Genomic DNA, 18,888 nt, shown 5'->3' on the forward strand with positions numbered 1-18,888 from the left:
CTGCTAAGTTTGTAGGAATTTGTTATGCACCCATAGGAAACCAATACAGCTTAGAAATAACGTGTATCACTTTTATCCCCAATTCCTTGGCCAAAATTCAAGAATATTTCCCATTTTACTGCAGGATAGACTGGGAAATATAGATTAGTTTGTCCCTAGTAGGAAAAGGAAATGAGTTGGTGAACATGCAGCAGTTACTATTTTTATCTATTTTAGCCAAAGCTAATCAAACCTTATTCTCTGGGGACTTTAAAATATACATCTTGGTATTCACTTAATATTTTAATCTGATTATTTATTTCATTTTCTCACAAGAAGATAAATGTAAAAACTGTAACAGTTGATCAGTGGAGAACAATGTCAATCACATTCAATTTTTATGTCTGTTTTTCTTCTGCATATATTAGGTGAGATTCAACAAGTTATTTAACAACCCTTCTTCATGTCTTTTTCTATAAATGGATAAAAATAGTAGCTGGGTACTACAAATCATACCTGAAAAAATAACAATAAACCTTTCGTAAGGCACCTGGGTAGGAGAGCTTACTTCTACTCTTGACAAATACAGACATGAAAACCAGTCCCTTTTGTTAGCAACTATGCCAATGCACTCTGATATCCTAAATTTGAAAATCAATCTGAATAATATTTGGGCTAATCACTCTCTCTCTACCTTTCTTGTAAGAAATGTTTTGAGAATAAGTTTAATATGTGAGAATGTAGTAAGATAGTAGCCTCCTGATCACTCTATTCTGAACACTCTCCCAAAAACCTTTTTATCCATCTCCCAAGGTCTCTCTCCAGTCTGGATTTGAATCTCAATGTCTATACCCATAGTTCCACTCGCCTAAATGAAATTTTTACCTAGTTTTATCAAACTTCTTGAGGCCCAACCACGTGCCAAAAATTGTACTCACTATATTTCGCTCTAACTCCCCTTTGTCACTGAATTTCTTATCTTCTTGAAGGGCACCACACCAATTCAGTTGGCAAGTCACAGTCCTGAGGGAAACCCTAAACTCTGCTTTTTCCCTTTCTTATGACACCCAATTAATCAACAAAAGCCTTGCCTTCTCTATTTTCTAAATACCCTTCAAATGTACCTTCTGCCTCTCATTCCAAATAGATTAGCTCAGGGCTTGTTTCATTTTTTACATAGAATACCAGAACCACTCTAAAATTTATTTCCCTCATCCAAAACATCAAATAACCCACTACAGAACAGCCAGAGTGATTTTTCTAAAATATAAGCCTTATTAACACCAGCTTAAAATCATTCAATGCCTCCATTTTTTTTTTCCTGCATTCAGGTAAAAGCTCAAACATTTCAAATGTGTTTAGAAGGATCCTCGTGATCTGCCACCTTTATATATTTCCATCTTATTGTCTTCTACAATCTCACCAGTAACTTCTTATCCAGCTCTATAGAAATTCTTACAGTTTCCTGAATGTGGCATGTTCTCTTGAGCCTCTGAGTAATTTAAGATGTGTTTTTTTTCCCTGGAACACTCTTGCTTACCTTGCCAGCCTTGTTAAAAGATGCTTGTCTTTAGATACTCATTTTAAATGTCTTTCCTTTGAAGATTTTCTTGGATGAAGTTAGGTGTTCCTCAGAAAATTTTGTAACTGTGTTCCTCTACCAAGGACAGTTTTCTAATTGTGAAGTCATTGGCAAGTTCTCGATGTCTCCGAGAGTTGCTAGAAGTTCTCTGGAGGTGAAGGCTATAATTTGTTTTAATCTCTGAGTCCCCAGAAAATAGCTTACCACCCAAAACTTGGGGAAACTCAAACAAAGTGTTCTATGGATGGACAAATATATAAATTTAGGGAGGAAATTACTTGGAAAGGAAATTACAGGGTAGAATTCAAAATCCACGGAAAGTACATATTGAAGAAAAAGAATCGTGGGAGTTTGTTTGACTTTATATTTTGTTATTGATGAGCAGAGTCCACAATTCTATCCTGAGAGAAAGTTTGTCATCAGTCATGCTATTTTAAAAAATAATCAAAAAACAACATTATTATATTCCTTCTAAAGTAGAACTTGTTATTCACAATGCAAAAATAACAGATTAAAACTTGAATGAATTATGTAATGTTTACTTAGAGTAATTCATAAAAAGAGAGAGTAAGAAAACACCTTGCCATAGGTAATTTTTAAACAATAAATAGATCAAAGTATTTTGAGAAAAATTTTAAAATAAATCATCAACATCTTTCTTCTAAAATTCTTTCAAAACTGAAGTAAGTTTTTCAAGATGTGCTTTTTCTTTCCTATATACGCTTATGCTCAGGAACATAACTGCAAATTATTGTCATGCCTTTTTAAATTTTGTAACTTCCCTTTTGTGGGTAGATAGATATGAGAGGGAGCTTGTATTTCTTCCTTGATTCTGAATATTGAAACATTCAAGCAGTTTATAACAGTAATGCTTTATCTCATGCTCATATGTCTACCAAATTCAAACCTCTATTACATGGCAGCCCAAACCAACAACGGAAGAAAAAAAGTGCATGAGCAACTGAAATAAGCATTCCTGGTTTGCGGCAATAAAAAACATTGCACTTGAATCTATTTGCCTGAAAGCTATTTTTCAAATATGTCCAACATTCATCATGTAGCTGATAGAGACTATATATGTGCTTGTATATATGTGTTTGCGCATTATGTTACTTTTTGCATGAATAAGCAACAAAGTCACCTTATTATCAGTGAGAGTTCTTCACTTATACAGAATGCATATTAAATAAAAATTTAGCTGTGTCTCTTTTTTCCCCTTTCTGTATTCTAGTTAGAATTTTAGCTGCATAGTAGTGAAATTTGACTCAAGAATTAGCAAATTAAATATTTACCTTCTCCATTAGAACTGATTAATATGCCAGAATTGGGAGAAGGTTGAGAAGCCCTTGGTGACTTTCATTTCTGTTTTAGGATATTTGATTTTTATAGACTCTGGATTTTTAGCTTAAGTTTGAATAAAAAGGAGAAACTTTGCCTCATACTCTCCCATGTGAAATACCATATGTGTTTTCCTTCCCTCTGCTTCATTTTCCTGCATTCTTAGTGTATGATGAATTCTAGTCTCAGTTTACAGGTATGTGGACTATTTTGAGCCATTTCCAAGGATTTAGCATTTTAGAAAAAGCAGCAGTGTTCTAAAGGGGCTCTTCATCTGAAAACCACAAAGATTTTAGAACCATACAAAAATGAAAGTTACTTTCACTCAAAGTAAATTCATTCATTAAACTTCTTATTCGTCTGGAGTTTACATTCATCTCTAATATTAATACTTTTTTACTTTGTTCTTTCATTGAATGGAGAAAAATATACTTTGTATTGTCTTGGCCAAAAAATAAATATGTTTAAGTAAGTATCTATATTATATATGTGCGCACATGTGAACAAAATTTTAATATTTATTGAGATTGCTATTTTTGTTTAGTTAATCCCGTATTATATGACTATTTGTAATTATCAGCGATAGATTGCTTCTAGTTCTCTGTTGAAATTTTCCAACCATAGAGTAATGGCTTGGATACTTTTTCATAATATGAAGACACAATCTTGGCGTTTGTTTTAAACCACGTCTCCCTATGTGTTAATTGGGACTTGTTTGGAGAAGTGTGTTTAGAGAACTGTGAAAAATTTACCTGATTGATTATTAATTCTATGATCCAGGTATGCTAAAGATGGGTGAAAGTGTTATCACTAATTATGCATTACCTACAAATAGAGAAAGGGTCTAAACCTACAAAGGCAGAGAAATTTACTTTAATGAAGCAAACATATTTCAAATTTACTAAGCTATTTCATGCCAAATGACTGGGTAGTTGACAAACCATTAAATGTCCTTGACAGCATGGTTGGGAAAATGAAGTTATGATACAAGGGAGAGTTAAGGGACACATACGTACATCAAAGTGATGTAAGGGGTGTAGAATTCACTATATAACTAACATTCTCTGCCCGCATTGGAGTTGTAGTGTCATGGAAGGCAAGACATACACATATGGGAATATGATTATGTATGGCATCTATCTGATACACAAATATAAAAACTTTCTCATTTTTAGATCACTACTTAAAGTGATGCATGTAGTATGATTACAGCAAAGCAGGCACAAAAAGGGTATTTTCATCATTGTCAGAGGAGTAAATTGTGGAGGAGTGCCAATAAACCTTGGGTTTTCAAATAGCTCTGCCTGAGAAATACCATGTCCATTTTGGTGCTAAACCACAGGAAATTGAAAAAATGAGTGTGAGGAACTTTACACTTGGCTGTAATTTATCAACAGCATTATGCCTCAGTCTTCACCTTTAAAAGGTAGATCATGATACCTACACTCCAAATTATTCTCAGGATTAATGTGGTAACATATTGAAGGCTTCTAATAAAATACCTGGTAAAAGCTACCACCCAATAAATGGTGACTTTTATTATTATTTTTGATATAATTTTGAAAATGAGATGGAATAAATCTGAGTGACCCTAACTTCTTAAGTGTTTAGAAACCTTTCAAGATAAAATGTATTATGGTTTGGTGGTAAGTATGGATTATTTACACGATTCTATCATATTTTTTATTTCATCCAAGATCTTACTTGGATATGTTTTAAGTCTCTCTAAAATAATGCAGAAATAAGAAAGACTAATACTGATATGACTATATATACACATGTGAGTGTAGATTTGTACATTTTTATCTATATCTACATGCACTTACTCAATTTCTCCCTTCATCTTGAAGCAGCAGGTTCTGCTTTAAAACAAGTTACTTCTATTCAGGCTCATGAACAAAACCTCTTTTAATTAGTCACATTGTCTCATTGTCTGTAATGTTAAAATGATTTCTTAGTCTTGCCATATAAATCACAAGAGAAATTTGTCTTTTTTGCTTTGTAATTGGAGAAATAAAGGTGGGTTACGTACAGTCTAAATAGACATGCTAAACATGATAATTTCAATGCACTGAAATATAATGATTTTGTAAACTGAAAACACTTTATAGAGTGAAACATTCCAGGTACTTAAGGATCATTCTAGGCAAATAGACTGTGTCAGAAGCTTCATAGTGTCAGAAGCTTCAGGTCTAACTATCAGCATACTAAGATGGTGAAAACAAGTTTGCCTAGAGTGATAACAGGTGTTGACTTATCTTTCAAGAATGATAAAGCAGGCCAACATTCATTTACTGGTCTCTTTAATAAAAACATTTCCATAATTGTGAAAGCAACTGATACCAGCGAATCCTTTCCAATTGTTAGCACATCTTTTAAATAAATTTAAAATGGCAGGGTGCATGGGTGGTTCAGTGGTAGAATGCTCATCTTCCATGTGGGAGACCCGGGTTCAATTCTTGGACCATGCACTCATGGCTCCTCCGCCAAAAAAAAAATGAGAAAAAAAAAAGACATGCATTTTTTCTGCAAGTCTTTCGTGAGTAGAAAGATTGAATAGCTATCCTCTCTCCCTCTATCTCTCCCTTCTTTCTTTCCACGTGCCTAGTAATGCTTATTATATATCAACTGTTTTATGAACATTAACTTACCCAATCCTCATAAAAAGCCCGTGATAGAGACACTATTATTCTTATTTTAAAAATTGCTAAGTCTTCATTTTTGTTTTGATTACTTTGAGTAAAACGTAGTGACCAAATTTGAAAGAGAATAGAAATTGCTCATAATTCTGAGAAGTTCCTTAAAGTTCTTCCATCAGGTTCTTGTATTGATTTCCTTTTTTGCCTAAAAGTAATAGATGTAATCACAAAACAACTTTCCCTTTTTTTTTCCTTTTGGTTTTAGAAAGTCAGTTTTTTTTTTAATTTTTAAAATTTAGGTTAGGGTGATATAAGGCGCAACCACACAGAATTGCAATTTTGTTTTCTAATTACATAAATTATGGTCTGTCTACTCAAAATATATTTGTAGCCACTAAATATTACATTTATGCAATTTTTTTTATAGTCCATAGCAACCATATAGCTTTCATATCAGCCTATTTGAAAAAAAGTATGCCTAGTTAATAAAAAACATCACTCATGAAAACATTTTTCCTTGGGGTTGATTTCCAAGTTTTAGTACACAAAACATTTTGTATGGAATTCATTTCTTACAATTAACATGCATTACTTTATTGCAAAAATTATAATAGATGCTTCTGAACATTACATATTTAAAACAATTTTAATAACAGTATCAAATATTTTTCATGATAAAATATAAACTTACAAGGCTTAAAACAAGACTATCACTAATCAACATTATGTAAAAAAATGCAAAGAAACATTAAAGAAAAAAATCATTGACTTATTCTGTCAGTTCCTTCCCCTAAACTACCTCCAACCTCCCTCCAGTTTTCTCCATATTCACTGCCACACGTTTATCCAAGCCACTCTCTTTGCTTTCCTGGATAATAACAACAGATTCTACTGACCAATAAATATTTCTGGATTTTTCTTGCTTCACTTCATTCCAAAATGATCTTTGAAGAATACATATCATATCACCCCTTTAATTAAATCCTTTAGTAGTTTTCCATTGCACTGAAGATAAAGTTCAAATTTATAGCACAGCCTACAAAATCTTCCATCATCCAGCCTCACATTATTCTCTAGTAATCCTCCTTGAAAGTCTCCCCTTTGCTCTTTAGTGGAATAATAATAGGTTTTCCTTTATTTTCCTGCCTCTGAGCTGGAAAGTCAATATAGCACAATGCTCTGTTTCTCAGACAATCTTGACACTAAAAAATGAGAAGTATATTTTACATTATAACCAATTTACCCTCACACACATATTTCACTGAATAAAAATTTTACCCAGCAATATTCATCCTTTTGAGCTAACAAGTACTCTAATATTTTATTCATTGTAGTTGTTTTTACAAAAAATACTGTTCAATTATGGATTAAATTGATTTCAAGGAACTCTAATAGTATTAACTTTCTATTTGTGGTATAAAGATTGAGTGATATAATGTATATAAAGTCTTAGAATTGTGCCTGATATAATTATCATCAGTTTTTGTATATGCAATGCTTTTTTTAATAAGAATTTTCTTTTCCACTCCACAGCCATAATCTATGGCTAATTCTATTTTCTTCTTCAAATCTTACATCTGTATGCCTAGATCTGGAGTTCCAAGTCAGCTGCTTTTGCAGGTCAAGCAGGCAATTTAAATGCATGAAGGCATTCCATGTAATATCATAGAATAATCAAACTTTGGTCAAAATAGCAAAGTAAGTCCTGCCTAAAACAAAAGTACACACACACACGAACACGTACACACACAACTCTGAAAGGGTTTGCAGACTTTGCCTGACATTAAATTAGGTGCCCTTTCTGGAACCACACATAGTAACCTGTGCCTTGTTTTTTAGTACACCTATTACAGTTGCAATGTGTGCTTAGCAACTGTCTTTTTTAATAGAATGTAATCTCCCTGTGGTTAGAGTTATATATGATTTATACACTTTGGCATGTCTAGCTTCAAACCATGTGGTATTTCCATGTGAAATAAAATGAAATGAAGAGAAATATACCTATATTAGTGTCCCAGCATGGGGTAAACAATGTGCACTTATTTGAGGGGTCCAATAGCCTAGTGTCTAATAAAAGCCCACCTGACATCACATTGACCAAATGGCAAAGGCGAGGATCAAGGAAAATGGGTCAAGCTGGAGGCAGCACGTGCTTCTGCGTATAGACCAGATGAAGACACGTACCACAATTACCGGTATCGTCACCAACATTATTATCTTCTCGTACCTTCTTCAGGAATTTATGCTTAGACATTGAAAGAAGGATCTAGAATTCCAGATAGATGCAAGTCTGCCCAAGAGAGCACAAGTTAGCATGAATGGATGCAGCAAAGTTGGTGCCAGAAACTTGAACAACAAAAGAAGGTGGCATTGTCACCTAAACAAAGTTATAGTTCCTTTCTGTGTCAGCTAAGGGCAGCCTCAAGGCAGTGAGATCCAGCTTACATGTGAAAACCCTGGGGAGAGAGCGGGCTCCTCAACGGAGCTCCTCTAACACCAACCAGAGCAGGAGCTGCCGGTTCTCTGGGATCCTTCCCGTTCACCGGGAGAACCAAGGTTCTGAATCTGAGAATATTTGTGAGACTTCCTGAATAGCGTCAGAGATAAATTGTGCAGGCTTTGGGAACTGAAGTGGGGCTGAGATTCTAGAAAATATCCATAAGGGCAGAACATAATATATACAGTTTGGAAACATATTGCGATCCACCTTTTATTCTCTTTGCTAGAGAAATAATAAAATGATAATTGCAGTTAATGGTTGAAATCATAGGTATTTTTCTTTATCTTTCCTGAAGTTTTTGTAATGTGGTTTATTATTTCTGAAATGGAAAATACTAAAAGCATGCTAGTAATAATATAAGTCCAGACTGTTTGAATCATCTATGTATCTTTTAAGTGAAGCTATATGCATATGTGGAGGTATATATTTCATGAATTTGTAACAGAGTTCAAGGTATATCATTAAACTAAGTGTTGCTAAAATCATTTTGTGGAGGAGGGAATTTGAATCTTGTTATTTGCCCTTATTTTCTCATTTAAAGTAAGAATCAGGTGAGAATGAGAATCATTTTACAGACAACTATTGTTTAGTCCCCAATAATCAGATCTCTCAAATTAAGTGGAAAAAGAAAATGAAATTCTCCACTTGGAAAGAGGCTAGGATGTTATTTTTCTGTGATAATGAGAAGCTGAAACTAATTGTTGAGCTTGTTAGAAGCAGAAAGGAAATACTAGAAAAATAACAGCTAAAATAACAACAGGGCATACAGTAACCTTTACTTCCCCTTCCCTAAAAAAGTATTAAAGTGTGTTTTATAATTAGCTTGATTTTTATCTTCTTCTAAAATTATTACTTAGTGACAAGCAAACACTATCAGCCTGATTTCATGCAGCAATAAATGTTAGAAAAAGAGATTTATACGTAGCCTGGAAGTCTTAGGGAGTTGAAGAAGATAATGCCCACAGAGGTGTCAAACTAGCTTAGCAAATGCTTTCCCAGTTAAAATGGAATTGAAGTGCTTATTTACGTTAGCGCAGTTAAGCCTACAAATCTGGTAATAGTAATTTTGTGAGTTGCTAAAACTGTGTCCAATTTTGTAAAAACAGCGCTTTAACAAATCCTCCTTCCTCCATTCTCAATATTGAACTCACGTGTGTCTTCTCACATGCGCCAGAAAAGGAAGCTCCATTGTAAGAAAGAAAATCAACTAATGGTATTTAAATTCAGTAGCAAAAATTTTGCTCTGTTCCTGAGATTGAAAACTATTAGTGTTGCTTAAATATTTTGGAACGGGTAGAAATAGAATCTGAAAATGGTTAATCTCTCTATTTTCTTGGTCTGTGTATGTGTGGGTGATTTTATACGTATATGCAATTACCTGCAATAGTTTTCTGTCCGATACACTCAGAGGAATTGTAAAGCAAATGACATGCCAATAAAGCTAGTTACAATAATTCCGATCTGAAATAACACAGTAATTATCATTTCTACAGATGGACATGATATGTCTTCTAAAGAATAGCCTCCAAACCCAGGTGGCCAACTGTTGAAAAATCACTGTCATGCTCCACAAGACATGAGACATTAAGTCTGCTCATGTGCCATTTTGCCATTTCTTTGGGGTATTCAGTGCAGTAATGCTGAGTATCTCTTTTATTCCAGCTCTTTAAATACTGCTTGCTGTAAACTCTTCACACTTCTGGATGACTGAAAACTAGCAGCCAGGTTGGTGGTGAGAAGGAAGTTGCCTAAGTGCTTCTAAACTCAAAGAATGTGCTAACTCATGCTGTAGCATTGCAAAAAACCTGGGTGTTATTGGAGTATTAAAAAAATAATAAAGGCAACAAACAAATAGCAAGCTGTTATAAAGGCTGAGTTCTAAACCACTCAGTCCTTCCACTTACAATCAATAAGAGAAGAGCTATCAAGTACATAACATGTTTATTTTGTTTTTTTGCATGGGCAGGCATCAGGAATCGAACCCGGGTCTCCAGCCTGGCAGGTGAGAACTCCACCACTGAGCCACCATGGCCTGCCCTGTTTTTGATTTATGTCGGAAACAAAGACAAATGTTATGTTACATATAAAAGAAGTCTCGAATACAAAGATTTCAGTATCTTACCTCTTCATTTGCTTGACAAAATATCCCAATGAAGTGACACATAAGGGCACATAGTTTTTTATTACTGCAGTGCTTGATGGTCAGTTGAAAATCAAAAATTGCTTTGATGTATAATTTAAATAACACCAGTTGTTAGGTCTTACATAGTTAACAGCATTAAGTGGTGCTTACACATAGATTTGATGCTCCCACTAACTCTGTCCTGTAGGCATTTCTCTTGTTTTCAGCTAAGGGAGCCCTTGCTCATCGCTATGACTGCCATCTGTGAGGACGGTGACACATGGCCCACCACTACCCATGGCAGAGCATTTGGCCCCTCCTGTCCCAGTTAACCACATGTCTTTGCAGGGAATGGAGGGAAGAAAATAATTTCGGGGCCCTCTCGCTTGCGGACTCCTGGTCAGAAGCCAGAAGAATGAATAAATGAATATGGATATGCTAGATGAATGGGAAATTGATGCAAAAAGTTATGTAGAAATGCAGCAGCCTGAAGAAACGTTAAGGTAGAGGGGGGATGGTTTAGAATGTGTTACGTGAACACTGTGTGTGCACCGCGGCAATAGAGTTAAATACATTTTAGTCAGGTTTACTAAGTTTCAGGCAGATTCATTATTCTTTTGAAATATACGGGTGCAACGGTAGGCAAGGAAGGTCTGAGTGCTAAGAAATAACCCATAGATTAAAAATGAAAAAAGTTCATAATTTTTAGAATCAGCTAATATGAAAATGTAATGGGTAAAAGCAATTATCAAAGTAATTAAATGGAATAATATTCAGGCATATTTTCTATTTCCATGGATTCCCATTGCAATTTTTATGTAAAGAAGATAAAAATACAGACTGGCAGTTATTGATACTGGGTATAAATGTGCTCCAATATATTTGAATTCCACATCCTCAGATTTGTAATAAAAGCAATTCAGACACAATCAATATATATTGCATGGGCAGGCACCAGGAACCGAATCCAGCTCTCCGGCATGGCAGGTGAGAACTCTACCACCGAGCCACCATTGCCCTAACCAACCAATATTTTTATGTGCATCACTGCATTAAACAATTGAGTTTTAACCAAAGTTAAAAATATCTATATTTTTGTAATGAGATATATAGAGAACCAAATTTGACTATGTACTTTCTTTGTAATCTGACAAGTAGACATTAACTACATCTTTTGGTGTGAACACAAATAATAATAATTATTATTTTTAACAATAATGACTTGTGTTCACACAAATAATAATAAATAAAAATATGAAAAAATGATAGGAGGAATGGAGAAGTCTAAATGACTTTTATATTTAGATGTATTACAGATGCAATATAGTATACCCTTGCAAAGTAGCTAAGAGGGAATATAAGACCTAATGTGACAGAAATTCTGCCCATCTCCAGCCTTACCTCATATGGATCTTCCCTTTATCAGTAATTTTAGTAATGTTGATCTGGTTTTCTGTGGTTTCCTTGAATACAGCATGTTCTGCCTTCCTTAGAGCTGTGAACTTGCTATTCTTCTGCTAAGGATTCTCTACTCTACTCCTGATTCATCCTTTCCCTGATTATCCTTTCTAAAGTAGGACCCTCTAATTATTCACCGAGATGATATCTAGTCCCCTCTAGTTATTCTCTAAGACAGGATCCTTTTAATTTTCTTCTTATTTCTCTTATTACCAACTGTAATTATTTCAAGTATTTGTTATATTATGTATTGTCTATTGTCTGCAAGTACCATAAGGACAGGAGCTGGTATGTCTTATTCACTGTACAGCCCATTTACTTAATACGGTGCCTGGAATTCAGCATTTTTTTTAAATGAATGAATTGAAGAGCACACTTATTTCCACAATTATAGTTTTCTCTTTTTTCTTGTATTATTGGAAAGATGAGTACAATTTTCCCAAACCCTTCAAGTTCTAAACTTCAAGGATGTACCCATAAAATCATAAGCCTAGAAATACAGCTTAGCTCCGTTCTTCTGTGAGCCCTTATTTGCATTTATGGTATACCATTTCAAGCATATTTTAGGTATTTTCTAATTAATACTTTTTTAAATATCAAAAATACTGTTGACAATATTTGTATTTATGACTAACATAGTTATGTTAGATTGGTAGTTTTAAAAATTGTGGAAATCTGTAGGTTATATCATAAAACTAAATCTATACTATAAAAATATCTATAATCTGTACAACTATGTAAAATGCCATAAATATAGATACAGGAAAAAAGTTTAGAAAGAAATGTGTAAAATGTCGAAAATGTTTTTGTAAGTTGTAGAGGTTAATTTTACGTATCAACTTGGTTAGGCTGTGGTGTCCGGTTGTTTAGCCAAACATATCCTAGATGTTGCTGTGAAGTTATTTTGCAGGTGTGATTAACAACTACAGTCAGTCGACTTTAAGTAAAGGAGATGGTTCTTGATAATGTGAGTGGGCATCATCCAATCAGTTGAAGACCTAAGAGCAAAGCCCTGAGGTTTTTAGGGGAAGAAGAAATTCTGCCTCAAGACTTTACATTAACTCCTCTCAGAATTTCTAGCCTATTGACCTACCCTATAGATTTTGGTCTCTACAATAGCAAATCTTAGAGGAATTTCCAGCTTATCACCTGCCCTGTAGATTTCGGATGTGCCAGTGCCAGCCCCCACAATTGAACAAGTCGATTGCTTTAATTAATCTCCCATATATACAGGATAATGGACTATACAGGATAATCAGATAGCAGACAATTTTAATTTTCTTCTTTATATTTTTTAATCTGTATAAAGCATGCATGCATTGTTTTTTTCTGATAAAAAATCAAACATTCAGAAAACCACTGATCAACTAGGGAAATAAATTGGCTTTAAGGATAAGATACAGCTACAGAGGTTAGAATGATTAATGTCTTTCATTTTTTAAATAACTGTTTATTTAGAGTTTTACACATTGTTGGTACAGTTCTGGGATGTGTCAAGTTTTTCAGAGTAAATGAAATGTAGTTCCTACACTTAACTATGTAAGAGATGGTCACAGTGAGGTATAATTAAAAAAAAATGGAATGAAGCATATAAGATACAGAAATGGGAAAAAATGTTTCTTGGGACTCAATTCGAGAGAGCTTTACGGGACTGGCCATAAGCCAAGCATGGGTGCTGACTGTAGCAGGAAATCCCAGGTCACATGACAAACATCAAGGAAGGGGGCTAGACATGCAGACACAGAGTGGTTGGAAAAAGGGAAAAGTAGACTATTTATGTGCAATAGAAAGTGTTTAAAAAGTATTTTAAAAAGGTTTTAATGGGAGGGCCACAGTAGCTCAGCAGGCAGAGTTCCTGACTGGGGTTCGATTCCTGGTGCCTGCCCATGCAAAAAAACAAAAACAGTTTTAAAAAATGCAAATCATGGAAAGATTTGTTGGCTCAGCTTTTGAAGTCATGAAAGGGCTATTCTAAGGAATTTCAATTCTTTTGGAGTAACACAAGGGTAACTGACAAATTTTGGGCATGGTAGAAGAGGAGCAGGTTGACAGGGTGTTAAGGTAGAGGGAGAGGTAATATACGTAGATTTGAACAAGCTGAGTGTATGAAGCTCAGGCAAGAGACTTGAGCTGGAAATAGAAATGTGTCAATTACATTTGTAAAGGTGGTGATTGAAATGACTGGCATGGCTGAGGGCCCTTCTAGAGACAATTTGGTATAAGGACTGAAGACTCTGTAACTTGGTTTTTTTGATTGCCATGTAGAAAAAAGGACAACAGTGAGGAAGGAAACTCCTCAGAGTTAGGACAATGCCAGTGAAGGCCAGATGTACAGCAGTAGAAAGGGGAGGAAACAGTAAGACATAGGGGTCCCCTCTGTTTCTGTTTTAGCCTTCTGTTTTTGGAACAAATAAGGTCAGCCAGTATGGGTAGTGTTAGTTTATATAAATGTCGATACAGGTCAGAATTATTTGCAGAGTTATCTAATATACAGATTAAACATTAGTTGAGTGAATGAAGAAATGCTTAACATATGCTTTGAATTATTATTATTAATACACTTTTTGTTTTTATTGACTTGTGGTTTTAGAAGTGTTAGAGGGCAAAATAATTAATAAGGCCTAAGAAAATTCATTGTGCTTTGTGGTATGTGATTAATAAGTATATTTGTGTGATTCAGCCATTCATCATGACTAAAACATTTCTTAGATCATTAGTGGCCAGAAAGATTGAAAATATGCAAAGTTTATACAATTAAAGGTTTATAGTGTCATTTATCTGGCATTCACCTTTCTTGTACTGGCAAAGTGACTTTGTATCAGCAGTTGTGGAAAGAATCTAATATTCTCATGAGTTCATAATCAATTAGTTGTTGAATTGAATTTACCACTATTCATATTTCTCCAATTTTATACCTAGCTTTAGGTATTTTCATTGTACAAATCACAAAGCAATATAATGACTCCTTGTCATTCTAAATAAAGATACTGGCAACAAAGTTAGCTCCTATTTATTTGTTTTGGCCACTAAAATTCATTGAAAACTCTTTTCATTACTTCATTCTGAATTTAAAAACTAATGTTTACTTTAAAGATAACATGTAATGGTTCATAAAAAGCTGTTCCCAGGGAACAATTCTTAATAAATATTCTTTCAAAATAAATTTAAAAATGATTTTTTTGAAATTAAACTGAAAAGTTAATAAAAAATTTTAAAAAGTTAATAAAAAATCATCAAGCTCAACATCTCTACATGCTTCCATGAGCATAATCATTCTTAAATCGGTATAAGGAAACTGTCAGATGGCTAATTCCAAAACGAGAAATATTAAATTCGCATGTTCTTACTTTTTACCACAATATAAATACACCCTGGTAAATAATTTGGGAGGGCTAGAATTAGATTTCTCCATATCTGTTGTCAGTTTCTGATTATAATCTCACCCCCCCCCACACTATAAACCCTAATACTATAATAATAATAATATAATAATATAAACCTTACTGGAATTTTATGATATATTCATTATTACAATGGTATTCTGCTCTCAAAAGGTATATGTTTTAATATTATAGAATTGCCATAAAAGTCTTAGGAGAAGAGCTTGAAATTGGGAAAGAGATACTCAAAGAGAGAGTTTCTAAAGGAAGAGTTTTAAAGTCGGGCCACCTCTTCCATCATGTTTTATCTTTCCTATACTTATCATGTTACTCTTTCCGTATCACCTCATTCTGTATGGTTTCATTTTAAAGAATCCCAGAATTTCAGAATTGGAATGGACTTCAGAGAGTGTTTAAATCCTGTCCTTTAGTTTATTGATACATAATTCGCTTTTACAAAATTGCTACAGATGATGACTGAGTTTCCTCTCTGAAATCCTTTAGAGAGGGATTTAAATTATGATAACATCTTCTAGAAGCACATTTCATTTGTGCCTGTTTGAATTGTTAGGAAATATCTCCTCATACACAGGCGAAATCTGCCCTCACCTCTAATCCTGTATCTTCCTATCACTGGTTTTAATTATTCCTTCTGAAGTCATATGACATGAGATGAAATAAGTCTGATTTGATATATCTTGCCTTCTTTGCCGAAATTCAAAGGGCACAACAAAGAAATTATGAGGATCAGTGTGTCTTGGGCTCATTTATGTTTTCCTAGTTGTTTTACACTGCTACGAACTTTTGAAGTATTTAGCTTAATTCTTTGGATTTTGGCATGTAAAAAAATATATCCTCTAACTCAGTATATAAATTCATTTCAGAAGTTGAGTATGTGTGTAGAACTATGTCACTAAAATTTTCTGTTTATTCAAAGTGATATTGTGAAAGCGTTGGGTTTTGTGAGAATAACATAAAGGGACATTATCTAGAGGGTTGTTGAATTCCATCTAAGAAGTTGGGGCTTGGAGCCAGGTTAGAGCAAACTTTCTATGTGTTGAGGTTTCTTCAGTGAAAAAGAAAATGGAACTGCAGCCAGAAAGTTGATATTGAAACTAGACTAGACTGTCACCATTTACCTGACCAAAATTCAGCTAGTTAAACTACTTGCATTACATCTGTAAGGTAGGGAGACTACTGCAGTCCGTGTAGGACCGCTGGGAGGAAAGAAATGAGGTAATGGCACATGTGCAGGGTGGCACAATGATTACAGCCACAGTCTTTGAAGAAAGTCATGACATAACAGCGTTTGAATGGTTCTTCTGTCTCTACGGTTTCTCATATGGCATCTTGAAGTACTCTTCCTTTTCCTACCCCAAATAAGGGTATCACTGTTAGTCTTTCTTTTCTCTGTTTTCTGTATCCTTTGCATATTTGGAAATATGTCTATTTCCAAAATTTCAAAATGTGTTTTAAACAGATGACTCTCAAATGTGTCCACTCAAGCTCCTTTCCATAATCCCTAAGGTCAACCAGACCACGCCAACCTGTAAATTCCAGTGGTACTGCATTTGAATTCCATAATTCCCAATGACACTTTCTTGTAACCCTACTATCCACATAATATTTCCCTATTTCTGTTAACACAACTCCCATTTCCTCAGTAACTGAAGCTTTTTTTATTTTACATGGGCAGGCACCAGGAATCGAACCTGGGTCCTCTGGCATGGCAGGTGAGCATTCTTGCATGCTGAGCCACCGTGGCCCGCCCTAACTGAAGCTTTTTAATCACCTTTTAACATTAATCCATTGTTATGCCCCATCAATTCCTCCTTCTCAAAATCTCTCATGAGCTTTTATTTTACATTTCCATTGTACTATTACCTCATGTTCAAAGACTGTTACAATCATTTACCTGTTTTGTCTCCAGTGTTCATTTCACCATAAAACTGCCAAAGCTACCTTTAACAGCACCACTTTGAATATGTCAAAATCATACTCAACATTTTATAATAACTCCTGAAAAATGTTCATAGTCTGAATACAAAACCCTCCATGGCTTAGATTTGGTTTACCTTTTCATCACAATCTTTCTGTTTCACACACATGTTTTTCTGCAAAACAAAATAACTTTGTCATTTACATATAGTAGTCAACTTGTTTTCCTGCTTCATTTTGTAGTCAGTCTTACATCTGCTGGGAGAAGGGAACTAATATTTGGTTAGTATTCCATAACGGTCAAACACTGGGATGGACACTCTCTATCTATCTATGCTGGTTTGAATCTGTTGCATACCACAGAAAAGCCAAGTTCTTTAATCCTCATTCAATTTTGCTGGATGGGGTCATTTTTATTGTTTCCATGGAGTTGTGACCCACCCAATCGTGTTTAAATGTTTCCATGGAGATGTGGAAACATGAAATGCTTCCATTCAAGGTGGGGTGGCTTACTGGAGCCCTTTAAGAATGAACAATTTTGGAAAAGCTACAGAGTCTATAGAACTCCCACAGTCAGAAACTTTTGGGGATGCATGATGAAAACACCCCAAGGGAGTTATTGAAGAAGGCTGGAGAGAGAGCTAGCAGAATCCCCATTTGTCTTTCTAGCTAAGGAGAAACTCCAAACATTATTGGCCTTCTTAAAATAAGGTATTCTTCCTGGATGCCTTAGATTGGACATTTTTATAGTCTTGTCTTAATATGGGCAATTTCACAGGCTTAGAATTGTAAACTTGCAACTTCATAAATTCCCTTTTTAAAACCATTCTGTTTCTGATATATTGCATTGTGGCAGTGAAACTAAAATACTATATCTATCTATTTATCTATCTATCTATGGATCTATCATTATCTAGCCATCTAATTTAACCTATGAGTTATTTGTTAGAGATTAGGAGAATGGGAAAGTTTCTTAACTGATTTCATTTCCTAGATGAGGAAACTGTAACTTGCCTCAGGTACAGTGGTGGGCTCAGGATTTGAGTTTAGAGCTGTCACATTATAAAGCAAATGTTTCACTACACCATGTTTCCATTTCTTTACCTTCATTGATTAAAATCCCAGTCATCAATTCAAATAGTATCTTTACCAAAAACGTCTTCTTTGATAATCTTAGAAGTCTTCTTTATTAATCCCGATTGGAAGTTCTCGCTGCCTTTTGACACTTGGATTTTAATTGTTTATAAGTCAAAATTGTCATTGTCATTAAATGCCAGCCAAAAAAGAAATTGCACAAGACCAGAATCTGCTTTTCCTCTCTGTATTCCTCATTTTAAGTGGCTAAGCAATACTAATTGCCTAATAAGAAAATGTGTAGTGAATTTAAGTTAGTAATACAATTAACATTCCCCTTTATCTAAGTGAGAGAAGATATGAATTTGTTTTTCTGAGGTAACATTTTGCATATGTTTTTACTGAATTTAATCTTTGTTTATTATCCTGTTTCTCCTTATTCTACAGTTAGTTGCTGATGAGTCAAGCAAAACAACATGGTTAAGAAACTCTAATTTTAAAGTAAATTTTGAAGAAAGCTTCGTCATCATTATTTTAATTTTGAATTAATTTCTGACAAAGTATTTTGACCAGCATGATCATAATATATCCACATAGCCATTATAAATTATCCGTATTTCTTTCCAACTTTAACTCATCGTTAAAAGAAAATTTATATTTGTGTTTAAAACACTATATAGAAAACTTAGTCCTAATTTTGTAGAGGTGGATTGGAAGGTTTCAAACTGTGCTTTTATCATTTTAATCCAGAAACTTATTTCTGTTTAAACTTATTTTATTCCAAAAACAGAATATCATAAATATAATGATGTGACATAGGAAACTTAGCAGTTCATTGCTTCTTAATGAAAACATATCTTTTAATGAGGCTATCATTT

This window comes from Tamandua tetradactyla, chromosome 5, assembly GCF_023851605.1.
Source record: "Tamandua tetradactyla isolate mTamTet1 chromosome 5, mTamTet1.pri, whole genome shotgun sequence".
Taxonomy (NCBI): domain Eukaryota; kingdom Metazoa; phylum Chordata; class Mammalia; order Pilosa; family Myrmecophagidae; genus Tamandua; species Tamandua tetradactyla.